General features: G+C 45.7%; 2 long non-coding RNA genes across 3 annotated transcripts; both read right to left on the reverse strand.

Moving 5' to 3' along the window:
- Window positions 1-4,408: 4,408 nt before the first annotated feature.
- Window positions 4,409-6,883, reverse strand: LOC121108728. Its single transcript, XR_005843392.1, has 2 exons — window positions 6,257-6,883; window positions 4,409-4,762 (listed from the first exon to the last, which is right to left on the reverse strand). It is a non-coding gene; the product is annotated as an uncharacterized LOC121108728 (long non-coding RNA).
- Window positions 6,884-6,973: 90 nt separating this feature from the next.
- LOC107051631 lies at window positions 6,974-26,657 on the reverse strand. 2 transcript variants are annotated; one of them, XR_001463311.4, is made up of 3 exons: window positions 26,462-26,657; window positions 18,276-18,389; window positions 6,974-9,124 (listed from the first exon to the last, which is right to left on the reverse strand). It is a non-coding gene; the product is annotated as an uncharacterized LOC107051631 (long non-coding RNA). The 2 variants fall into 2 exon arrangements; XR_003076775.2 differs by lacking the exon at window positions 26,462-26,657 and adding an exon at window positions 19,828-20,146.
- Window positions 26,658-26,888: the final 231 nt, after the last annotated feature.

Consider the following 26,888-nt stretch of genomic DNA (forward strand, 5'->3'; position numbering starts at 1 on the left):
TTACGTGGGTGGATCTGGCTCCATCTTGCCATTTGGTAGCCAGTGAAATACCTGAGGCTTCAGACCTCCCTCTTGCCTCCCCATCTATCTCCCAATATATAGCTGTAATGGATAGCAGAGCTGACCCCAACTGGCCAAAAGGATATTCCATACCATATAGCATCAAGCTAAACATCTGGGATAAAAGAAGGGGAGGTCTGAGACTTCTAAGGTGGCTGTTGTTTGGAGTATGGGTAGGCATGGATCTGCTTGTGGGAGGTGGGGAGTGACTGCTTTTGCATCACTTGCGTTTCTCCCCCTGCCCCTTTCCTTCACCTATTAAGCTGCCTTTACCTCACCACATCGATTTTCTTGCTCTCCTCATTCATTCTACTCTCTTCAGTGTGTGCAGGGAAGAGGAACCCAGTGAATGTACCTGCTGGTCACTGGCTGCTCAGCAACCTCCCAGCAGTCTCATGGAGATGAGTGAAGCATAATAAGGAGGACCAAGGTGAAAAGGGTTTAGCCTCCAAAATTCCTAGTAAATATGGTCAGACCCGAGCAGACACAACATCAAGGCACCAAGACAGGGAGCTGCACAGCTCTGCTGCCCGACATATGGACAGAGCCTGCGGGTCAGGAACAGCGGTGTCTAAGGTACGTCCAAGAGAAAGCGTGGGGAGAAATGTTGCCATCCTGGATATGAACACCCCAACCTCACTTTGGAAGTGTACCTAAGCAGGGATCTTTTCCAGATATGTTCTCACAGCCAGGCAGATGGGCCTAAAATTGCTGCAGTCATCCTGCTTATGCAATGACTTTGCAGATTTGCGCTGAAAAGTGGACTGGGTCATAGAAAGTCTAAGGACAACCAACCAAATAAAAAGCCCAACCCAGAAGATAAATGTTTACTACTGAAGTACAGGTTACTCTCTGAATCACACGCAGCTCCTGAATGACTCCATCTGATAGGAAAAATGAAGCACTGTAGCGGTAAGTCACAGTAAGATACCAGTTGGCACATCTCCCTGTTCTTGGCTAGGAATGAGGAACACATGTGCTAAATGCCTAGAAGAAATGGCAGTCTATCCTTAAGTATTTGCTTTCAACCAAAAATGCAGATGTTCTTTTGTGTTAGCAAATGGTTGGTGCCATCAAATTTGCCCAACAGCACCATGAGAGATTTGCAATTTAGACTATTTAGAAAACTCAAGCTATCATCCCAAGAGGGGCATAAGGGAGACTTTTCTTCCAGTCCAGCTGTAAAGGAGTGAGTCCTGCTGGGTTTTGTGGAAGAAAAGTCCTTGAGCATTCTCTAGGGATGCCTGCCCATGGCGCTGGCTGAGCTGCATGGAGATGGGTGTTTGGGGCTTGCCTTGCCCTTGGTGTAGCAGCTCTCTATGGCTTGCCTGGAGCACTGGCCATTTTGGGTCCCATCCTGAGACCATGGGCTCTTGTGTGCATTGGAAAGAGGTTCTGGGGCACCCAACAGAGTGCAGAATTCTGCATTTCACCTTCAAAGGGCAAAGGCATGGCTTGTAGGCAGCCAAATTCTTAGTAAGAGTTGGCAACGAGGAAAAGGATTTTACCTGCCACATGCCACTCATACCCTTGCATACAGGTTCACATTTCAAAGGGAATTGAATACGCCATCTGGTATTGGGAGGGAACTTAATTTTAAGCTGGAATCCATCTCTAGTGTGGAGAAGGATGCAACCAAAGAACAAAGAAATTTACAGAAAGAAAGCAGGTTTGTAAAAATATGATGTGTTACATTCAAAGTACTGAGGAAATGCATCTAAATTCTCTGCAAAACGGAAACTCTGGAAATGACAATGCCATGTTAAATAAATCAACATGTTATCGAGAGAAAAAACAGTGTATAGTAGCCAATTAGCTGAAAAAGAGCGTGAAGGCTCCATTTTCATTCTTCATTTCTAGAAAGAGAAAATATATTTTCCCATGAGAGTAAAAACACATTAATGATTCCTTCTTTTCACAGTAAGCACGAGAACGCGATGTGACAGGTATGCATGTGTGTAATGTCTAAGGATCCTAACTTGAAAGGTTTCAAAGCAGTGACAATTCAAAAGTTGCAGTCACAGAAAAAAAATCATATTCCTAAGATGCTGTGAAATAATTGGATTCATATTTAGCTTTGGATTAAACCATGAAACCAAAGAATCTACTCAACCAAGTATGTAAGTACTTGCCAAGGACACGACATTTTTTCTGTCTTGTGTGAATATCACAATTCTACCTCCGTGGAGGAGGAAAGAGGGATGGTCTGGTATATAAGGTGCTAGTTTGAAATCTCTGATCAGTTCTTTGTAGCTGCTCTCTGTGACCCCAGACAAGTAATTAAGCTGCACAACGCTAAAAGCATTTTCTAACATGATTCCCATTGGACTTCCACTTATTGATGGGGAGAACTTTGGCACCCCTCGTCTGGACACTGTGCTCTCCATGCCTCAGTCTGCTATTTGTAAACAAGAGATAATAGTATTTCCCTCCCTAAGCAGGTGCTTAGGTGATGTGACAATGGGAATCGAACTCCTTATAGACATTGAACTGATCGTACATACTGTACGCATGCATACGCATGGTATGCTCACATTACTGCTGCCTAATCCTGTGTTATCTTCAATAAATACAAATGTGGCAAGATGAGCTCAGAGCCCCAAAGCATTTTTATATGCTGAATGCCCTGTTTAATGGGACTGAGTGAAAGGATCGTCTGCTAAACTCGCTTTCACCCTTTGGAGGGTTTAAGCAGAGCTTTTCTTGTGCAGCGTGAAATTGTATCGCAGCATTGAACACCAACCCCTCTGAAAGCAAATATGGTCCCTGCCTCATCTTGTTAATAAATGCTAGAACACAGAAGCACTGCCAGCTTCACGTGTTTTAACCTCCTCCTCTTCCTCAGCCACAATAAAACGACCTGCCAGTTCTGCTGGTAAAACATTTCCCACTGCCTCAGCCACCAGCAGCCACAATGCTTTTCTCCCTGAATTACAATTGCAATGCATTATGCAAGCAGTTTAGCAAAGGAGAAAGCGCTAGAAGCATACAAGAAATAAAAACAGAGCCCCGTGCAGAATACACATGACTTTGCATTTTTAACTCAGGATTATAGAAGAACAGGCCTGGCCAGTCGGGCGAGCCGAGATTTAAATCCCAGCCACGTTAATGGCATGACACAACTGGTTGTGCATAACGGCCTGTCACACACATGCAGAACATAGACAACTTCTCCAGATGTCAGCCCTGGCTATTGTTATCGTGTGGCCAAACTCTAACTCCATAGGAACGCCATTCCACAAGAATACTGAGTGTTTTATGGGCGAGCACACATCTGGGAGGCCGTGGACCGCTTTATGTTTATGGGCACAGATATTTTCCCCAGCAGATGTGGGATTCCCCCTGTGGGAAATTTAAAGTCCTGACAATGAGCTTCTCATCTGTGGGTTATTTACCTCCTGCCCTCAGGATTTCAGGGGCTGCAGGTTGAAAACTGCCAATTGAAGTATTAAACAGCTCAGCTGTGCAGAAGGGTCTCTCTGTGTTTATGAGCCACGGGAGGAAGATCTCAGCTGCCTGGGTTGGGGGCAAGTTGAGGTGAAAGGCTGAACCTTGGTGGCTGTGGGGTGCTTACGGGAGACTCCTTCCCAGGACTCCTTGTTTCAGGGACATTTTGGGATGTGGGGCTGAAGGATCACCAGACCAGAGAAGAATCCATTGGGAACTGCACTGAGTATTCCCAAGCACAATCCAGTGCCAAAACAGTAAGACTCCTCCCTCCTGGGATTACTCCGGAGCTCTATGGTCACAGGCACAGTTCCCTGCCCTCCTTTGGACCAGCACCATGTTGGCTAGGACTGGCCAGCCCTGCACTCATTGCCTCCTTAGATGCCACCTTTGTCTCCTTTACTCCTGGGGGGCCCCTCCCAAACCCACTGCCAGGAGACTGAACCCCGATCTGCATCCAGCCCCAGCTGAAGCCCCGCTCCACAAATAACCCTGCAGTTATTATCTGTCCGGGACAGAAAATGTAGCGTGCTGTGCACCTCACCCCAGCCCCAAAGCTTCTGTGTGCTCTTGTTTTGTGCTCCGACTCTGAGGTTGGACACCTGGCCGGGGATGGGCCATGCACACGAGGATGCTTTCCAAAATGGAGCTAAATCACATGGCGGCCTCACTCTCACATTGCCCTGCTCTCCTGGTGGCTTTATGCTGGGGCTGCCTCTTCTCCCTGCCTTTCTCTCCGTGTCTTATCTCATCCCACTCCTGCAACCTTCTTGCATGATGTATTTCCCAGATTCCTGGATTGCACAATGTGAGCATTTGGGACTGCGCAACGTAACTGGTCTGCAAGTGAGAGATGGATCTAGAAAAAACACCGTCAGCTGGCTGTGTCCCGTGGACCATGATGCAGCTCAGGGAGCCCCAGCCTGCAACATTGGGTTGCTACACAATTCCAGGAAAGCATGACACGAACTAGATACTTTCGGGATTAGCCCGGTGCTCCCTTTGCCTGTCACAGATCGTTTTATTCAAAGCATGTGATATAAAGCCTGATTTTAGGGTCAGAAGCTTTCAGGCAAAGCTGTGTGTGCAGGGTTGCACAAGGAGATGTAGGAGGGAAGGAAGCAAACCCCGCTGATGGTTATTTTTGCTGTCCTTTTCATTTGATAAGTTTTACCTCAGCGTTCCCAGCTGTGGTTTCAAAGTCTCGGCTCGCGGTCACCTCACGGACATTGTTGATTTTCTGTGATCTTTGGTCCTGTAAATATTAACCACTATCAGTGCGACTGAAATGCCTGTGGTGCTCCAGAGGCCGAGTGCTATGAACCTTAGCCTACAAAGCTTCGTGACTTTTGTTCTGCCGGAGTCGGTGAACGCGCTTCAGCCCCTGTGTGATATGAATCACAAGTGAAACCAGAAACGCTCGCAGACAGAGTTGGTTGTGTAACAGCACGGCCGCGCTGCACACGTGCAAAAATGCTCTGCTGAAGTCACACAGAGGACTTGGAATACCAGGGGCACTGCCAGGAACGAGAGGACGTTCACCAGCTTATTGCCTTATTGCTCACTGACTAATGGAAGTGCTATTGAGAGGCTGCTCTCTGGCCCAAGTCCATGCCGTGCTCCCCGCTGTCAGTCATGTTAGGGTCTGAAGGAAGTCCAGACCCCAGTGCAGCCCTTACCACCCCACTGCACACAGGGCATGCAGCCATGGCACAGAGCCCCACTGCAGGGCATGAGGACAGAAGAGGATGTGCTGGTGGGGCTGCGGGATGGGAGTAGAGGGGGTGGGAGTGCAGGAGAAGTGCCCTGCTCCCAGGCTCCTCCCTGCTGAGGCCTTGAGCACTGTAGCCCAGGTTGCTACGAGGGAGAGTACCTTCCTCTTGTTCAGGTCAGCACCATTTTCAGCATCTTTCACAATTCCTTCCACACCGCACCATGTGCCACTGGACAGGAGCATGCCTAGCTTCAGGGTGAGTCCATCCACCTGTGCCCACATCCCGCATCTTGCACCCTGCCTCCAGCATCCAGCATCCCACTTCTTGCTGGCACAGGGGCACAGCCCCTCGCCTGATCTCTGTTGGGTTTCCCCTGGCACGATGTGCCTGGAGGCTTTCCTTCATCCCTCAGTGCCCTGCAATGCTGTTTGATGCTCACAGCTTCTTCTCTAAGCAAAAACAGTCCAAAGGAGTACGTCACAGTAAGGTGACTCACAGCTCAAGATCACATTCCTCTAAGTTTTAAAAGGAAAGGGTAATCTGATTTTTGAAGCCTGAACAGCTGCACAGTACACTCTAGATGTATCCAAATAGCTTGTAACAGCCCTCTGTGAAGGTTAAGGTAATTCTGTTTAAAAATATTACTTTCAGGCAGAGAAAAATACACTTATACTGGCCAAAGAGAAGGTACAGCACTGAACAAGGAGCACCAAAACAGTTTTCCTTGTGGTAGAGCCACTGCACATCGCTGTGAGCTGAAGGACCATTGCTTTCCAAGCATCAGTCCATTGAACACAGTGACCCAGAGCAGGACCACAAGGCTGTCCAGCCAGCCACCATACACTCCACAGCACTGGGGTCCAAGGTCTCCATTCCTACCAGCTCCAGGCACCCCACAGATGGAGTAACTCATGTGTCTCCTGCTATGGGATAAGCTTCTTGGGTAGCCTGAAGCCAGACCAGTGGGACACAGGGTTGGTGAGGATGGAGATGGGCAGCTCTCAGCCCAGCCTTGCTTCACCTGCACCACAGACCTGTTGGCATTGCTTTAATATTCATAATTGGCAGTAGGGCTCAGTCCTGTGCCGCTTGCACTGGTACAACCCAAGTCCCAAGGAGCATGAGGGCTGCTCTTCTGGTTCAGTGGCATTTTCCACTTCCTTGGCAAAGCCTGAGAAATTACAGCAGGGTGGGTGAGTGGGGTTCCAAGCCTTATTTTTCAACAATAGCTGTAGAATCCAGACCTGTGTGAGTCAACCAGTGCAGAAAGACAAACACATTCATGGCAAGGAGGTTTGTCCTCACTTGGGTCAATTAAGCTTGAATCTGCACCGGCTTAAGAACATCTGTTTAGTGACATACAGGAGTTAAGCAACACTGAAATAAGGATCAGTTTTTGCTTGCTAAGGGTTTCTTAGAGAGATTTTAAGCCTCCCTAGGAAGGCTTGTTGAGAGATGTGCTGCTACAAGGACAGTGATCTCACAGCAAGAAGCAACAGATTAGGCCATACGCCTGAGCCATAATTACTACCAGGGGCAGCCCGGTGCACAGATGCCAATAATCGGCCAATAACATCCTGGGGCAGGGTGGGACTGCAGAGCCAATGTCCCCCTGCAAGCCTCTGCCATGTGCATGGTGCTGCTGGGTGGGTGGAGGGCGCATGCTGCTGGGCTTGGCATGACCACTGCCTGCTTTTGTAAGGGATCAGGGGTAAGGAAGCCTCAGTGGGGCCGAGTGCTTGGTCTGAGCTGAGCTCCTCTGTCTGTGCTCACCCACAAAGCAGCCATCTCACACATGAACTGCAGTCCCCACACTGTGCTGTGCCACATGCATCCCTTGTCTACAGGACAAACTTCTCTAGCATCCCGGCATCAGAAGGGATGTACAGTTATGTATGCCATTCTTACTTTCTTTATAGCATTAGCTCTAAAACATAGCACTTAAATGATACTTTATAGAGTTTGAGTGCCTTTCTTATGCAGACTTCCATGAACCAGCATAATGCTTGCCTGTGCCCTCTGCAGACATAGGCAGTGGAACTGCCTTTTCTGACTTTCAGCATGGATGAACACTGCAGTTTTTTAAAATGAAAGATATCGTGAGGAGCTGTCAATATATGAACCCCAACATTTGGCAGCCTGCTTCTTCCTTCTGGTGTCCACATTCCCTGTCCCTGGCTGCTGGTCTGGTTTGTTTTTTGATCAATCCATGCAATGTTAAGTGATTTCCCATGCAGAGGTGTTCTATTTCTCTGCTCCATTTCCTGCATGATATAAAGGGCAAAACTCAAAACTGTGATAAAGCTGATAAATAATAGATGGGATGTTTAGCTGTCACTACTGATCACTTCCTAGAAGCCAGAAAAGTACTCACAAAGTGCCCTTGGTTTGCAGCCCATAAAAGTCCTGCCTTCATAGAGCTGAAACCAAAGCCAGAAGAGCAACAGTGCTAATTACACTGTATGACTGTTGCCACTGTTATCAACTGCAACTGATAGAATGCATGATAAAATAAAATACAATACAATACAATACAATACAATAAAATGAAATAAAACAAAATAAGAAATCTGCACGAAAACTCATTAGGGGTTTTTGTCAGCAAATGTGAGCACTGTGTTGAGAAGGCATAAAGGCATTCAAAAAACCACATTTTTGTTCTGTGGCTTGAAGAAGTCTCTTCCTCAAGCTGTAGTGAGGACATATGATTCACGGTGCTGATTATAATAGGTTTTTGCCATATCCTTGCAGGAGGGGAATATGGTCCTCTAAAAAAAAAAACATTTCCAGGTGGAAGATGTTTTGTCTTCTCTCACTTCTTGCATGTGTGGCTCCAGAACAATAGCTCAGAAGACTCCTTCCCTCTTTCTCCTTGTTTATTTGGGGCAGCTGTCAGGACATAATGGCTATTCCCACTTTCTGTCTCTGCGTAGTCAGTCAGTCCATTAGTTTTCCTGGTATCTGTCCAGCTCTTCAGTCTCACGACAAAGAAAACTAAAAATACAGGGCAGGACAAGAGCCGCTTACTGGCAGAGGATCTCAAGGACAAGCATAGGGTCTGGAACTACTTCCCTTCTTTTCCTTTTCACTGCTTTACTTCCTGGTACAATTGAAGCCCCTAAATTTTATAATAAAACGTTACATCACATGTGCTAATCGATCATGTGGGAACTGAATAAGAGCAAAATAGCCGAAGGATTTCCACAGCCTGTGTGCCAGAAGAGCTCTCCCCACTCCCCGTTATTTTATGACTAAGTTCAGGAGAAGACACTGAGGTAGTAGAACTGAGCTTCTGGGAACTCAGATGGCCTTGGCAGCCTCATGGGCCCACTGCAGGCTCATACGGCAGCTCAGCATTTCAGTCTTTGCCTCCACTTCCTCAGTTTCCCAAAGCGTGCCGCGAGCATCACCTAGGGTGCCACTGAGAGGTTAATTTATGAAGGTTAATAAAAGATTTTAAGATCCCGGGGTAAAGGATAAAATGTACAGAGTTTTATTCAGTAGGCATTTGTGCTTTTTGATAGAAATTACTGTAAAGTAGGTCATAGATGAAAGAGAAGAGGCTTTACTGTAATGATAATGCTCTTTCAGAATATGTCACGCTGGAGGTAAGATGTTTCTAGGCAGATTTCAAGCATATATGCAGTGGTACAGCTTTTATTAAAATGCTTCAGTTAATGGAATTTCTTACACCACAACTATACTGCAGGTAGATGTACTGAGTCTGTGTTAGCCAGTAATGTGGCCAGAAAGAGCTGAAAACCTTCTAACAGAGAGCTGTGCATGGGAAAACCGTTGTGTTGAAACTCAGAATCCCCATGAAACAGGATGATTCCAACAGCATTTCATAAGAAAAGATGTAAACACTCTTTAGGGTAAGGCTGAAAGTTGTACTTTGGCACCTGTAGGAAAGAACATTTGTATTTCATAGTCTAATAAAAATACTTCAGCATTCAAAACATTCACATTCAAAACATTTCAGTATTCAATACACGAAGTTTGAATGCATCAAAAGCTTTTTTTTTTTTTTAATTGTGATGTCATTCTGACTGCTTGAATGGTTCTACAGAGTGCCTGGAAAACCTTCAGCTAGGAACATGCATTAAAAGCTTAGAGCTGAAAATTGAACATACGCAATCATGAGGTCCGTCCCTGCAATGCCATCTAAACTTCTCACTGCCTAAGGAACCACATTCTTTCTCCACAGTCTTAACAAACATTTCTACTTCAGCATCAAAGTACAAAACCTGGATCAGCATCTACTGTGCCAAGTTTTACTAGATTAACTACTCTGGTTAAGACTGTAGGGCAATACAGTTCTCTCAAGCCAACACAGTAGGCTATTGTAGAAAAACCAGCTCTACTGACAGAGGAGTCCTGCTGGCTCATTGCTAGCATGGCCTGAGCCCAAATACAAGGGATCCTCCCTATCTGTGCCTTATATCACTGAGTTTGGGTCAGGCTAGCAGCTTTTAGAGAGCAAATAAGCTTTTCTCAGCAGTGAGGCCGAATTATCTGGGTCTGGGTGGAACAGCAGTGAGCTCAGCTAAAGTCCTAGGGGGAATCAGCATTGCAATAGCAACAGAAAAACCCACTGCTCACATCTGCTGTGGTTCTGGAAGTGTAGCATGCGTAACCCAAACCCTGCAGAGCAGGTCAGATGCGACATGGCCATAGCTGAGACCTCAGGTTTGGGTCAGTTCATTGTAGGAACCTGTCTTCTGATCACTGTGGCAGTGTAGATACCACAGATAAAGAGAAAAGGGAGGAAATGGGTTTCAAGGTTCCTTCCCTATTCCACTTCATTTCTTCAGCTTCACTTACTAGTGCCCAGCCTGTTTTGCTGTCAGAAACCAGCTGAAAGTAACACTACTGGGAACTGATTCAGCTTGTCATTAGAGGACAAATGTCAAAAACCTGAAGGCATCAGCCCAGACAGCGAACCTAGAGCCACTTCATAAATGTGGGCATGGAATCTCTGCTCCAAGAGAAACTGCCCAGTCCTGTGAGAGACAGCTGCAGAAAAGAGGGCAGCCAGGCTGTAGGAAAGCAAGGACTGAGCTTTCTGTAAAGAAACTTCAGCTAGAACAAGGTGGAACTGCTCTCCTCAGGGGAAAAGCAGCCCCCTGCATGCCCTATCCCATCCTGCCAAGTGCAGAGCTCTGGGCTGAAACCATGCCATGGCAGGGATTGATGCTTTATGCGTCATTGGCCATAAATGCCTTTTTGATGACCTCTAGGTTATTATGGAGATGAGAAATATTTGTGACCTTTCTACTAAACAGCAAAGCCCCTGGTGACTGGGTTCACCTTAAAGTCTAACACTGTACATTTCTGATTTCTTAGACACCTGTGAGGTAGCAAGCCCATCTCTATCTGGATGTTCCTCATGGAGTTTCTGCTCCAAGACCTGTCCCTGCAACAAGAAGGTCTTTCAGCCTGTGTGGAAACAGCACACAGCATCCTCATGTCAAAAGCAAATGCATTTAAGAGTAAATCCTCTTTTACTTTAGGCGATAAAGAGTTAACCTACTTCTTACTGCATGGTCTAGGACAGCAGTTGGTGAGTGAGCTGTCCTTTAATTTACATGAACTCAAATGCCAAGGGCATGCTCATCACCTGGGACCTCAGCTGGGAATGCATTTGTTTGCAGAGCTGGAAATAAGTTGAAGCACTCTGCAAAAGCAAGGGAGAGGGCACTGTGCCAGAAGTAGGTAGAGGCAGGAGACAACAATAGAGACTGGCATGCTGGGCTCCTTTAGTACCTTCTCTCTTCCCAGTAAATTCCATGTTCTTTCAACATTTTTAAGCATTGTTTACTTATTGCTAATGTAAATAACACAGTATAGGTCTATCACTCCTCCCACACAACAGAGTTTTGGGCTAGTAAAAACATATAGTGCTCCCTTGCTCCAATTGTTACTACCTGAGTCCTTACACAAAAGGAAAAAGTTCTCCAGAAATTACTGAAAAGCTTGTTTAGTTGGGCTTTGGGTTGTTTTTTTTTTTTTCTTTCTTCTTCTTTTTCTTTTTTTTTTTTTTTAAGTGGCTAGATTCCCTTCATGTTTTTGACCAGTTCTGCAGATTCTTCTAACTGAAGAGTCCAAAGCCACTCTCATAGGCCCACATACCATAAGGAGAGCCAGCAAAAGGATGTTTTGTCACCTAATGCTAAAGTTACAACAGCAACAACTTTGGTTTGCTTTGAAAAGCCCTAAGTGTTTCTACTGAAAGAACATGTGTGGACAATTCAGCAAATCTTTCCTAAAAACTTCTCAACTGTCATTTCATTTACAAATCCTCTCAAGATTTCAAGTGGCAGAAAGCATGCAAGTCCCCATGGTCCTTGATGACTGTGTAGGGCAGTTCAGCCAACACTACCCACAGGCTGGCCAGGGCAGACAGACAAAGCAGGAAGCCACCTACAGGGCTAATACCAGGCCCCAGAATTTATCATCAAATTAGGGCCTGGGTTACCATTGCAAGCAATAGCATGGGAACTTGTCCCTGCCCTCAGCTTTCACTTATCCAGACCACTGCGTTCCTGTGGCATGGGGCAGTTGTACAAATGATGTCCAGTGTAGAAGTAATGTACCTAATTCCCATCTTTGCCCTTCAAAATACCCCTTGCTCTTCCTTCTCAGAGACAGGACTCTTTAAATAGGTTCCACGTATCTTCCAATACATACCGAGGGCTATTTCTGCCCATTTTCATGGAGGCACCCCTTACATTTCACACAGTTCCACAAGTTATCCATTCAGTCGATTAACCAAGAAAACTTGGTTCCAAATGACAATATGCCCACAAGATGAGTAGCTGGGAGAAAATACCATGCTGTGCTGTCACCCTGTGATTCAGAAGGCCAGGATTCAGGTTATTTCCAAGCTGTGTATGACAACACTGCACTGGGGGAGTTTAGGAGCCTTCTGTGGCATTACTTGCAAATTCCACTAGAGGAAAAGCACAGTGTATGTCAGCTACTGGAACAAAGATGTATTTGTGACCCAGTGCCAGAAATAGCTAGCTCTGAGTAGGCAGATGGGTTTATCCTGGATATTTGTTGGAGTTTATTCAACTCAAGTATATACAGAAATAATCTAAGAAAATGGCCAAATGATTCAATACAAGATAGAGGTGACAGAGCTGGAAAACTGCTTCAAAACTGTCCCCTGCTATAGCAAGCTAAGATAGCAGTGACTGTTTAATGACCTTTATGAGATATATTGGGCTAGATATAAACTTCTAGCTGATCAATGTTCATGTAAAATAAGAATCTACATGAATTGTAAGGGAGAGCCAAGCAGGAGGTAACTGGTAACTGCTTTAATAACTGTTGCTTGGCCTGCCCAGGGGGTGGTGGCTACATCCCCTGGTCTGCAGACTGAGGGGAGCAGAGATGTGCTAGGAGGTCCCTGTGGAGAATTATGGGCTGGATCTTGCCTATTAATATACAGTGTCCTACAAGCAGCTAATACCTTCTCTTTTCCCTTTAGAGGGGAAAAAAAAAAACACAACAAAACAACCCGAACAACACCCACACTTTTGTGTCAGGATACTGAATTACTGCGACAAGATCACTTTTCTGCAATTTTGCTCAGGACAGGTGACGGTCCCTCCAGCCATGCCCAGCCGTTGGGGAGCTTGTTCGGCCTGCAGCTACTGTGCTTCATTTCTGCTACACCTCATATGCCACCTAGTGGCTTCTGAAGCAGGAAATTCCTTACTGAACATGATTTTAGACTCCCTGCTTCTGCCAGTTAGATATTTCTCATCATTGCTGATGGAGAAGCAAGTTGAGGCACAGCACTGTCGTACATGGTTGTCATGGTGCATGAACCTACTGACGTGCAGGTGACTGAGTGCAGTCAGATATCACAAAATGTGCCAGCACTGCTGCAAATGCCCCCAAAACAGTCCATCCCAAGTATCACCTCTCACCAGCCACAGCAAGTTTTTGCTCCTCATTGCACTCTGATACTCTCACAAAATCCACAGGTTGGTTAAAATCTAAGATTTCCAAGAAAAATTTAAATCAGAAATGCTAAAAGCATTCTTCTTCTTTTCTTCTTATTGACTTCTTGCATAGGCTATGGAGGATTTTATTGTTCAGTTCAGCAGTTAAACTCGGAGTGCCCCACGTTCAGGTTATAGTGCCATAGCCTTGTGGTTGGAAGAAAAAAAGTTTTGGCTAGGAACTGTGTTTTGTTTCCAAAACAATTGATTTCATTAGTTTTTCTTCTGAGTGTGGCGGCCTAATTGCTGCGCTAATAAATACCTCTGCATCTCAGCCAGCCCCTAAGTGAGACAGTGTCTGCAAAAGAGGCTGGCAGAAACCCCTTGGAAGACAGCCAGCACCATGGTCACTAGGGTGAGCCCAGCTCCAGGCAGGACATCTGGTCACAGTCACAGAGTGTGTGTTTGCTGTTTCTAATGGAAGGTCTTGGTCATCTTCACATTTGTGAAACAGCTTTCCAAGTCAGCTGGGGCAAAGAGAGGATCCAGACCTGACCCACGTTATCTCTACCACTTGCACTAAGCAATGGCAGCAGTATAGAAGATGCCACTTCTCTAAAGATGAACTTCTCACCTTTCACTGCAAATGATTAGCAACAGGATAATTCATTCTGTAAGTGCCAGCAAAGTTTCCTTTTTCAGAAATTTCAGTATTTCTGAAATGGTGTTCCATTTGAGGCAATTTGGAGAAGTTTGTTTACTTCTTGAAGTAATACATGCCTAAAGCCATTGGCTTCTTAACCCAGAGCACTGTCTCTGTTTATTCAGTGGTTTGTTTGTACGGTACCACGTGTCTCTGTGCCAGTATATCAAGTACGTATCTGCATCAGTTTGCCTTCTCACCATATAGAACTCCAAAACACCAAACCTTTCCAGTGTTTCAGAGGCATTATGATTTTAGAGCACCAGTCCCCTGGAAAACCGGTGGGCTGTTGTTTTCTCCAGCATTTTTCAAGATTGTTTTAGCCACAGAACATGCACATATATGCAAAATGGCACTTGAATTCATGTTTGCTGTGGTTCTGACCCTACCGGTTTAAATTCAGGTGCTGACCTTTCAGGTGTATGTACCACCAGTATTGTATCTCAAGACTACACAAAAATGCCACAATTAGTGACGAAGCTGTGGGCTGCGAGAAACATCCCTGCCCTTCAGGAACTGGTTTGTCACCACTGATGAGGGAAATGAAGATGAATGATTACCATGAACAGCTGCCCTGCAGCTTGGAGAACCAGCATTACTGCACCAAAGTCCTGCAGCTGCACTGGGTCAGCAACCAGGTTCCTGGGCAGCCATGTCAGGGCCTCCTCGGCGGCCATGTTAGGGGCTCCAGGGTGACCACGTCATGGGCTCCTGGGCAGCTATGTCAGGGCCTCCTGGATGACCATGCTGGGAGCTCCTGGGCAGCCATGTCAGGGCCTCCTGGGCAGCCATGTCAGGTGCTCCTGGAAAGTAATCTCAGGGGCTCCTAGGCAGCCATCTCAGTCCCACCAAGGTGCCCAACAAGCCCCAGGTTCAGGGAGGAGTGTCTGGGAAGCACATGAGGAAGCAAAACTGGTGTGAATCCCTTTCTCCTGCAGAAAAGGCAATAAACAGCCATGTGCATGATCTGCAGCTAGAGGGCAGGCTCATTTTCTTGTAAAACTTGGGAAACAGTTTGTCGTGGTTGCAGTGACTTCCAGAGCATTCAGCAGAAATTACTAAGCTGTAAGTCACTCAGGGCAAATTGAAGAAGTCTTCTGTATATTAATAAGGGAAACCCAAACCAACCCAAACACAGAAGACACAACAGCAGATACACAGCCTTCTAGTTGTTTTGCAGCCCTGGCTTCTGCCAGCAGGGCCTGCTGCTGACCGCAGCCACAGGACTCACATCCATGGTGGGAACACTTCACAGATGTGTCTCATTGCAATCGTCCATCACTATTTTTTCTGGCCATAAGACCTGGGTGCTGGTTGGTGGCAGTGAGTGCAGCTGGAGCTGCTGTCCAGAACCAGGCCAGCTCCTGTGCCGTGATGCGCCCAACCAGGGCTCTGCTGCCACAGCGGCATTGGCTTTACCACAGCACAGTCAGACTCTCTTTGTCCTTTCTTAAAACAGCCAGTGAAAAAAATCAGCTGTCACAGTGCTGCCCTTTGCAGTGGGAATGTCATTACTGAAGCGTATGGGAAACTGCTGGCACTGTCTAGTATCACTGCCGTCCTGCTGTTAATACAATTATTGATGAGGTCAAATAACCCTAAAAGTGGTGCCTGAAAATTAACATAATTACTGTAAATAATTCCAGGATCTCAGACAGAACAAGCCTGCGGCAAAACACAAGCGCTTCTCCTGTTCCCAAACAGCCGAGTGCCAGGGGGCTTGCCAGGTATTGTGTCAGGAGAAGGGTTTCACGCATGAGAGGTGAGAGGAGAGAAGCACTGTAAAACTGCGTGCCAAGAAGGGTGGAAAAAACAGCCTGAGCAGCCCCAAGAGTGCAGCTGCTGGAGAAGCCCAGAGAGGTCCTTGGGGCTGTGCACCAGCATAAAATAAATTGCAGCAGTGTGGAGAAAAAAAGATTTCTCATCAACATTAAATTTCCTTGTGTATGTTGGTAATACATTTTGTCTTTTATCTAGTTTGCAGAAATGAGTCTGCAGTGTTGGTCTCCTAAAGCATTGTCCTGGATAGGGACGGATTTTGAGCTGTGCTGCACATACCCTCTGCAGTGATGGGCATGGATGGGGAGGGAGGCAAGGATGTTTGCTTTTGCAGAAATGATGGGCAGTGTCAGCCTGGTGTGGACAAGGGGATTTTGCCATGTTGGGTGTGAGGAGGATTTGACAGCTCCCAGTGCATGCTTGTTGCCCCCCCAAAAGTAGGCAGAATCTTAAAAAGCCAACAGGAAAAGAATTCCTGTCACTGCAGTTCTTCCTATCTACAATGGCCAAATCCTCGTGGCTTGAGCATGGATCTCTGATGCTGAAAGAGCTTCTCATTTCAATAGAGAAAGGCTTGGAAAAAAATTGGATAACGAGGATGCTGTTAGAAGCCTGGAGAGCCTCTGGCAACACAGAAAGCTGCAAGGAGTGCCTGTTCATCAACCTGTTCCCAAATCAGCCAGAAGGGAGAGGTTACCGTGAAGGAGCACTAGCAGAAGGCAGGAAGATAGAGAGAGGTTTAAGCACAGGTGAAGCAGAGATGAGGAGGTGGAGCTGTGAGGACACAAGCTGGCAGGAGGGTTGTGCTCACAGCCATGTTTCAAGAGACGTGGTTAAAACCCATCAACTCGCTGGCAGCAGCAGCAGCACCTTATTTTCTGGAAGGATGCCACTTCGTTGCTTCGTTGCTGCTGTGTTTGGATGACATTGCATCTTCCTGGTAGCTTTTGCCTCTGGGTTGCTATAGCTCCAGCTTGCTTTTACCTGTTTTCTCTTTTTGTCTAAAGTGCTTTCTATGTGTGTAGGGTCACTTCTGGTGGAGAACAAGCAAGCACCCCTGCACAGTACATTTATTTTTCTTGCTTAACCAGAGTGTAAACCAAACCACAGACAGAATGGAACATTTCATCCTGAACTGTGTAGATGAAAGAGATATGAAAGTGGAAGTAATACTGCAGGGTAAACCTCCTGCCAGCAGCAAGTGTCAAGGTAAATAGTCCTGGCCCAAGCCCCTGACCAGCAAGGCAGGAAAATTATGCTAAATTGAGGTTCTTTGGACAGATTTTCCCCACTCACAAATATTCACCCAATGACAAATAGCCAGTATTTTTCTTTAATTGGAAAAAAATGTAAACTAGACAAGAAAACAGGGGTGTGGTAGTGTGAGCAGTCCCCACCACGTCCCTCATGCCATCACCATCCTTGCACCAACACCATCCTCTGCTCCTGCCTCTGCTCTTCCAGCACCAGCACAGCCACTCAATGCTTTGTTTGGGCTCTCGGGCCTATACACTTCATGGAAAGCTGAGCTGCCTCTTGCTCAAGAGAGGAAATGCTGTGGTAGCTTCTTCCATTTTATGCATTTGCCAAAATCCTTCTTGCCTTGAGCACCCTGCTCCATCACCTGCAACATCTCTGGTGCTGAAGTTTCTGTTGGATCTTCTCTAGTTAATGATTAATTCCCTTCTACCAGAAATTCCTCTCTAACAGAGAAGCACCACCAAAACCAGTGCAGCTGCGTGCTCAACCATATCGTTTCTCCCCTTACTCCATCAGAGCTCCACAAAACATCGTCCAGGGCAGATTCAAATCAGTGTTAAAGGAGACTGAAAGCCTCCTGATGCCTCCTGCTTTGACCTTACTATGTGGCATTCCCTGACTGCCTCGCCCCAGCCTCCTGGAAACCATACAACATCCCTCAAAAAAAAAAAGTTAAAATGACAGTAAGAAGACACTCGATTTTAGCAAACTTACAATTGACTATAACAACACAAACTGCTAGTCCAGAGCCCTGGGTGGGATTATGCATGCACATCCATGAAAGAGAAATGAGAAAGAAAGCTGACAGAGCAATTGCTTTGTGGCTGAGGTCCTGGGTGGTTTAGCAACTCGCTGCTCAGAATTCTCCATAATAAATAACAGAGAATGGTGTTTCCCACAGAGGGAGGATGCACAGGTAGGTGAAGGAGCATACTCATGGCCTCCACAGTGCCTGTGTGACACAGCCTGGCAGGGCATTGCATAGAAAGGGCTGCATCTGCCATCAGCTGAGATGTTCCTGGTAATAGGAGGCAAAGAAGAAGCCGAATCCAGTTGAACCACAGTGTGCTCAGGCTTTTTACAATGCATTTAAATTACAGCTCATTTTAACAAATCTCAACTGTGCCCTTGCTGGCAGTAGGGAGCAAAACCAAGCAGTCCCAGTGCTGCCAGGAATGCCACTCCCAGGTCTTCCACTTCACTCATCTCCAATCCTCCATCACAGTGTGCACAGATTTCCACTGTGGGAGGGAGCAGTGCTGGGCAGCGGGATCAATCACATCCTTGTCTAGCAGGTTGTTAAGGCAGAAAGGTTTCCATTATGTGCACAAGGGTATTAATTTATAGCATGTTTACCTCTTCTCAGCAGATGCTCTTCTGGGTCACGTCTCTGCCCGCCTCTCACTGCCAGCTGCTGTCCTCCAGGTTGAGTGGCTGCTCAGCTACTTCAGAGGTCTGGGTGAAATATAGCTTAAGGAAAATAGAGACACATATACGTATATTAGATGGATTATAGATGGTGTAAATGGCTTACAGCATTGCAAACACAAAGCTAGGTTCCTCTGCAGAAACTGCTGTATGGACAACTGAAGGTAACTGTGCACCTGATCATTAATGATCATTAATCATTAATGGATGATCATTAATGGAGTCTGAATCCACCAATCCAAAGCTACTGCCCCGTTCACAAATGCTATGAATTCTTTTTTTCTATCGAAAAGATTTTCTCAGAGTTGTACAACTTATGGTTCATTATTGGATCAAGGGAAATAAGACTAACTAGCAGCAGGTTGAATAATAAATATATAGAACATTACTGATTTATTGTTTAAATAACATATGCTATAGGAAGTTTCTCTGAGAGGTGAGATCTAACAAAACAGAGTATAAACTAAACATATAGCAAACAGTGCTGCTAAAAATCATCAAATTTTCAGCAGGCATTGTGAGTATTCTCCAATAAAAAGAACGGTTCCTTCATAACTCATTGGCCTTCATGAATTCAAGTCGGCTTCAGAATGCTTCTTGATGTCTTTAGTGTAGATTCTGTTCATTATTGTGAAGCTTTTAAGAAAAGATTATACCGCTGAGCTCTGATATCTGAGTGAATCTTAGATCACAAACAGCCAAAGTACTGAGGCCTGTTCATCACATGATGTCATTGTACTTGTTCCACCCAACTAAGAGGCAACAGAGAATGAAGTCCACTGTTAGCCAGGAAGACATATGCAACCCACTGCTTTCATTCCAGTTTGTCAAGCAAGTGTAGATGTTGGTTATAGGTAACAAGCCTGTTACAGCAGATGTTGCAAGCCCAGGCTCAAGAGGAGATAAGTCAGCAGGAAATGCAAAACAGAAACTAGGCTACATATAATGATTGATCTCTTTTTTTTTTGTATGACACATAGATTAACAAGCTCTCCAACTCCATAAAAACGCTCTCAGAGATGGCAAAATGTAAGAAAATGTCAATATGATATGAATTGCTGTTATGTTTACGGTAGCCAGAAAGAATCCCCAAAACAAGAATAGAAAATCACCTTACTTTTCTGGGTGAGAAGAGTGAAGTACAGTGGTATTTCTCATGAATTTCTATTCTATCTGCCAAATTTCAGCTAAAGAAAGGATTTTTGCCTAATTAGGAAATACTTGAAAGCCTCAGAATACCAGTAGAAGTCATTGCAGCAACAGCCCTTGTCCTTCTTTCTGTTGCAGAACCATCTCATGTGCCTGGATAAAGAGTCATTTGTTCCTAGATCAGGGTGTCTCATTGGCACTGACACTCTTATGCAAAATGAGGGCATTTTCTATAAGTAACATTCTATTTCCATTTCCCTGGGCACAGTGACAGGGTCATTGAGAAAACCTCAGAAGCTTCTGGGGATTCAGCAAGGCTGTGTGTGCTCACCTCCTGCTACCCACAAGACCTGCTCTGACATCAGATCCTGCCTCAGAGCGTTAACCATGAATGCATATGCAAGATGCATGTAGAAAACTGCCCAGATCTTGCTGCTGGAGTAAAGGGTGGAAAAGGGTCTCAATGCTTCATGTTTTCAGATCAGCTCTGCATTAGGTAGGCTTGGCGGGGTTCTCCTTGGACACCCAGATTTCTGAGCTGCTGTAGGCAAAAAGAAACCCGAGGAGGAATATTAAACAAAGTTACAGTCACGGAAGGCACTTGGGTGCCTGTATCAGTCCATTGTGCTGCCCATGAGCGTTTCATACTTGTGCTGACACGCACCAGAGGGAGCAAGCGCATGGGGGTGACATGCTGTAACATTACTCACCTAGCTGGAAGGCTTCTTTGGTTTTACTCTTTACATACACATTCAACTAGACATCTGTCCTCTCCTCGAGTAGAGCATGACAAGAAGCAGTCATGATGGAAAAAACAGTGTTGTCCCTTGACAAGAAGCGCTTGAGTCCTCTGCAATGGAGAATGGGCAGTGGAGGGTGGCAGTTAGCAAGGCCTCTGAGCAATGCTGTCTTCACTTTGGGCCTTTTCTTTTGTTGTGTGGAGTAGCATCAGTGCAATGAACTGTTACACCACAGATAGCTAAGGGAATTACAAGCAGAGAATAGCAATGATAGTGCCTGGACGGCTGGTAAGGCCTGGCTGCTTTTGACGTGGTTATGAACAATAGAGTTGGGCAACATAATAAAGAATTGGATTTGGGCCAGGCTACAGGAGTACATAAAGCTGTGCCAGCTACTGTGTCACCTGAGATGTCAGAGACACAAGCATGTAGTGTGGAGGGAGGGAGGAAAAACTACATCATCCTCATGGGAAAGATCACTAGAAAAGACCATGAGATGCTCCTATACGGAGGAGAAGCAAAGCCCTAGAGCCAGGAGCTGCAGTCAGTGGATGTCACATGCATTTTGGGAATTACACAGATGTATTGACCGCTGTCTATGTCATGCAGAAAGGATGTGTCAATTTCTGTATGTCACTGAGGCCAACCCTAGTTTCTAAATTAACTCTTTTTTCTCCCTACCCTTCTCATTAGTGACAGCCCACCTGCAAATCTCTGAAAACAAGACAAGATACAATGTACCACTTTCTACCTTCAACATGGAAGACTGAGCAGCAGGTGACTCAAAGTCTTGAGCCCAGTAGGAATTGCTTCCACTTGTAGCCCCTGAGTTCTGTCGTTGCTACTGAAAGGCTTGACCTTGCCAGAACCACACAGAATTGAGGTGTATATGAGATGAGGAAACTACATGACAGAATTGTGCTTTATAGGTGAAAGAAAATAGTTAAGAAAAGTTTTCTGACTATGCTCCTGCTTGAGAAATGATTACATCTACAAGCCCACTCATTCCTTCTGAAGTTCCTTCTGTCAGACTGTTACAGATTGCTGGAAACTGAAAGGATTTTAGCTCTCTTAATTCCCATTAAGCAAAAGGGAAGAGTTAGCATTCTCCATGGAATCAGCTGTCTGGAACAATAAGGGCCACCATCCAAAATGTAGGCACGTGACCCAAGTCCTCTGAGGGAGCTGAGCAATGCCAGCAAAGTGCCTTGCCAGGTATTGCCTAGTAATGCAAACTGAAAGAGCCGCTGGCTGCAAGAGCTTTGAGCTGCTACCAAAGTGTTTCCTTGTGTTAAGCAAAGAAGCAGTATCTGGTTGTTTTGTTTTGGTTTGGTTTTTTTTTGTGTGTGTGTAAATAAACAGCTAATTTTTTGAAACAGACCTGGTGCTAAAGACTCACCTGAAACAATCCAAACTTTGGCTAACTGCTAGGGTCAAAAAAGGATAATAAATCCTTCTTTTCCAAATAACAAAACCCACAACATTATTTACTAAAGCCTTTAAAAAAAAAACTAAAATGACATCATGAATGATCCTGAAAATTCCTGTTACTTCAGTTGCCTGGCAGGAGCAGCCTGTCCTGTCCTGTCCCTTCTCTCTGCAGGAGGCTTCACACAGGGCATTTCTGCAGGGTCCAGGACACGGTCACAGCCACTGGGCAAAGCAGAGTGCTGGTACAGCCCACAAGTACAAATAAAAAGTGTGTTTTTTCTCAACAGTGTAGGCCGCAGATGGAAAGCGTGATGGATCGCGGATCCAACCGAACACATATGGAAGATACTATTGAGTTGTCACAGAGAGGAAAGCAAAGAAAGGGCAGAGAGATTATCAGCAGAGGAAAGCCAGAGCAGAGAGCTTCAACAGGTTAGGAGGGAAGTGACAAAATATAATGATAATACAGGGAATTGGCAGCCTGTAATGCAGCCCCAAAAACTAGGGCCTGCAGCCAAAAACTCGAGAAGGACCTTATAAGACAGTGCAAGCAACCCATATAATGTCAAGTGAAACTCAGTCTAGGTGGATGTAAAGCAACAAGAGCGTTTAGGGAGAAGCAGCTCTAGCTTCATGTGTGAAACACAGTCTCTCTGCTTGCAATTGCTACTCAGGAGGAAGGCCATGGCCAACCTACTATAGGCCCTTTTTGAAAATATCAAGTCAGTGCTCAGTAACAGCCAAAGAACAAATACATGTTGTGGAATTCCAGCAGAGGAGTAGCCAACAAAATAGTGAACATTACTGTGCCACTATAAATCCATTGTTCACCTGCACCTTCAATACTCTGTGCATTTCTGGCCTCTCAAAAAGGTTAGCAAGGTAGTGCAAAGAGAAGACTAATAGGCGTGGCCCAATTGCTGTGCAAGGAACGGTGCAGGAGAGTGGGGCTTCTAAGCTGAAAAAGTGCAAACAGAAATTATAAAATCATTAATACACAGAGTGGATAGGGATTGAGTGTTCATTGTATCTCCAGGACAAGAATGAGGGACCAGCTAATGCAGGTAGGAGCCAAATCCAAAGCAACCAAAAGGAAGAAGCTGGTCATGCAGCAGGCAGTAGTCCAGCCAAGGAACTCCTTCTCCAGGAAGAGAGAGTTTGATTGCAAGGAGCGTATCTGCTCTCACAGGGGTTTGGAGGGATCCATGATACAAAGAGACCACGGCAGGTTCAGGAAAGCCTCTGAGCTGGAAATAGCTAGAAGCTCCTGTAGTGTTAAGGGAGAAATGATAGATTTGTTCTGAATTGTTCCTAGGTGTCTGTTTATGGCCAGTATTGGAAGCAGAACAGATGGTCTAATCCAGCGCAGCTGTTCTTACCTGGAGTAAGAACAGGGGAGTTAGGACTCAAGTAAAGAAAGGGATCTCAAAGAGAGCAAGGGTACAGGATGAAGCAAAGCAGGAGGTGAGGTTGAGTGAAACTGGTATAGCTAGACTGCAGTCCAAAGGTGTAGATAAGGAAGCAGAAGAAAAGCTGCAGTTTCAGCTCCATCCATGCTCAGGCTGAGCCCAGGCATGCCCCACTATAATCATGAGCAAAGCTTCCACTGTCTCCAGCAGATCAAGCCCTGAAGACATAAAGGCAAGCAGACAAATGAGGAGTTTCGGGGTCAAAGAATATTTCCAGAATATCAGGAGATGCAGCACAGTTGAGTCTGTACAGGCAGAATTTGCAATTCATCTGTGTTATCTATCTGCCAGATCCGAATGGTTTCATTCCTGGTAGGATCCAAGTAAAATCGGGATTTACAGATACTCCTTTGCAGAGTCTGCAAGATCCTAAATAAGAACTACTCTGTAGGCATTGCCCACAGCACAGTTATTTTTTAAATCTTTTTAGTGGGTACTTAGAAATAAGCAGTGCTGCCTCTACTTCACTCCAAATGTCATTTAATCCAGTAGTGAGAAGTTACAGCCTTGGCCTCAAGGCAAGGAGCAAAGCCCCCCAGAAGGCCTTATGGGCATGTAGGTTTAAGAAATATGGCCACAGAATGTCCCTTCCAGATGGGAGGAGCCACTAGTTATTAGTTACCCCAAGCACTGACCATTGCATTAATGAACAAAATAAATATTTTTCTTCCCAGAACGGAAGAATGTTCCACGTTCCAGTGGACGTTGCTGAATATCACAATTCATTCCATCCAGACAACAATCATTTTAGGTAATGACCTTGAAATTAGCCTTTCCTGTTGTGCACTTGTGCTTTTCTTTAGGACTGATCTTTGTTTGTTTTATGACTCACACATGCAGTTTCTCAATAAATGCTCACATTACGGTCAGTATTTTCAGAGAAGAATCTCTTTCAGCTGAAGTACACAGCATTTCTTGGACTGCAGAAAACAAAAGCATTTTAAGAAGCTGATCTGATTTACTGGTTAAACTCAAAATGTGCCAGATTGCTCTGTAGATATGGCATAGTCTCTGACCTACACCAAGGATGGAAATTGTTCCAGGCTGTGACGTGCTGTGTCTGTTCATGTCAGCTGCGTGCTGGGAAATGCACAAAGGAAGTGGCTTGCTGAAAAATGTCCTTCAGCTTAGAGCTTGAAGAAATTCCTGTAAAACATGCTATTTGGGATGAAGTAGGCTTCTCAGACACAGAGGAGAGCGATGTCATTTCTCACAGAATTTACTAAGATTTCTCAGTTTTCTTCCAGTGTGCTTAGGACAGCACGCAGAGTTGAGCACGTTGCATCCTTCAGATGATGTTTACAGACATCTGCCCCATTCAGCCTGCCTGGCTGTCATTCAGCCAAGTGCCATCAGTCCTCAACAACTCAGTGCTTGGTTTTTTTTCATCATTAAGAAAAAAAAAACAAAACTAAATTGTAAATCGACTTCTCTGTGTGTACATTCATTTCACGTCTGATCCTCTGCATCCTGCTCAGATGCAGTGGATCCATTGCAAAGCTGAGCTTCTCTGCATGGGCCAGGCCTTGATCGCCACCACTCACAGGCATGTTTTGACAGCAGGAAGGTACAGGAGTGGGTTTCACCCAGATCTTCAGTAACTATTCTCCTACTTGTCTTCCTTATCACATCTGCTTGTCCTGCACGTTTGGTGGGGAGGGGGAAGCTGGCATGCAAGGACAGATGTTTGGAAGAAGAGCAGACCTGCCTCAGCATAAAGCCTCACAATCTCTGTGGACATTGCCTAACACACCCTTTGTTAACTGTTCAGAAGGAGGAGCTTTGGAGTACATTCAGGCTGCAGTAATTTAAGCATTTTCATTTGAAAAGAGTCTGCCCTGTGCCTTCAGTCTGTTTTTGTTCTCTAGTCATGCCATGTCATCACAAGCCAACCTGAATCTGCACCGTGAGCTGGCCTGGAGAACTATCATCTGGCTAAAAACTCACGCAGCTGAATAAAAAAATATAAATATTTTCCATCCAGCTCAGCTCTCTGATGTCATTTAACACAGGGCAGCACTGAGAGCTATCACAACACGAGGGAGGTAACTGCTTCCCACAACTGTCCCAGTTCTGCCAAACACTCCTCAAGCAGAAGCCCAAGCTTCACCTCATGGGTGTGCACCATAGCAGGCTGAGGGAACTGGAATTGCTCAGTTTGGAGAAGAGGAAGCTCAGGGGAGACCTTATATCTCTCTATAACTGCCTGAAAGAAGATTGTGTTGAGGTGGTGGTTGGCCTCTTCTCCCATGTAACAGTGATAGGAGGAGAGGTAATGACCTCAAGTTGCACTAGGGAAGGCTTAGGTTGGATATTAGGAAAAAAATATTCTCTGAAAGAGTGGTGAGGCACTGGCACAGGCTGCCCAGGGAGGTCACTGTCCCTGGGGGTGTTTAAGAAGAGGGTTGATGTGGCACTGAGGAACATGGTCTAGAGTGATCACAGGCATGGGTTGATGGCTGGACTAGACGATCTTAGTGGTCTTTCCATCCTTAATGATTCTGTTTCTATGATTTCCACACCTCGGGTCATTCTGGCTTGTGTGTAGATGCCAGAGTGTCATATGAAGAGGTCTCATCAGAATCCTTGCATGGGATGTTCCAGCACTCTCTCCTTTAGTTGCAAGGGTAGGAGGAGAAGCATTTCTCCGGGTGCTTCTTGCTTCATTTCTTGCTCTTGAGACCCTTTTGGGGGATTTAAGTTTATAGAGGCAAATTCTTAATGTAGTTTTTTGCCCCCCTGCTTCCCATTCCCATTAATCAGTGGGTGGAAGCAGCATTCTGCTCAGCCTTGAGATGTTCAGATTCCAGAGAAAATGTGTGACACTAAATTACTTCCCTTTTAGCACAAATTAGTGGGTGGAAACAAGAAGCTGGTGACACATGACCGGCTTGGCACTGTCCGTTAATAGCTGTGACCTTTGTGACTAATGAAGCACTGGGAGGCATTGGGAGGGTGCCCTAAATCCTTCCCTCTGGTGCAATTGTCATCCTTTTCGCCCACCTGAGTGGGGAAGCTGCAGTTCCAAAGCCTGCCAATTCCTGCACAACACGCAGAACTCCGACCGTCTTTGCTGACCACTGACAGCTTAGACAGATGATGGGTTTTGCAGTCAAGCTGAATGTGGGCTCTGCACAGATCCTGTTTTGAGGCTGAGCCCCATCCATTAAGGTAAAGACCTTCCCAAAACCTTCCAGTGGCTGCGTGCCAGCACCAGGCGCAGGATGCGGTCACAGATCCCATTCAAAGCAGTGGACCATCAGACACAGAAGGAGCATTTAGAATCCCACGGGCATGGAAATCGGTTGACAACGAAAGATCTTACCTCGGGTTTCAAAGCATATGGTCAGCCAACACTGCATCCTGATTAGGGAAACTTGCCTGGAATTGTGAGTTGCAGCTGCAGGATCTGGAGAGTGGAGTGAGATACAAAACAGTAGAAGACACACAAGCAAAGAGAAGCAAACAAGGAGACAGAGCTTCACTCTGAGTCCTGAGCTTTCATATAACACCTGTGAACCAGGGAAATCCCCACAGGCTGGTGTGCAATGAGCGCTTCCTGCTGCGCCAGGCTGGGGCAGCACTGAGACCAGGGGAAACTGGGCTTAGAGATGGAGGTGGGGGGGAATGGACCCCACAACCCCTACAGCAAGGTCTGCCCTGCAGTGGGTTGCCCTGATTCTATTTGCTTATGGTGAATTCACCGCCTTTCATTTACTTACAGTTGCTTTGCTGTGAATTTCCCTCTCTGA

Source organism: Gallus gallus, chromosome 1 (assembly GCF_016699485.2).
Source record: "Gallus gallus isolate bGalGal1 chromosome 1, bGalGal1.mat.broiler.GRCg7b, whole genome shotgun sequence".
Classification (NCBI taxonomy): Eukaryota; Metazoa; Chordata; class Aves; order Galliformes; family Phasianidae; genus Gallus; species Gallus gallus.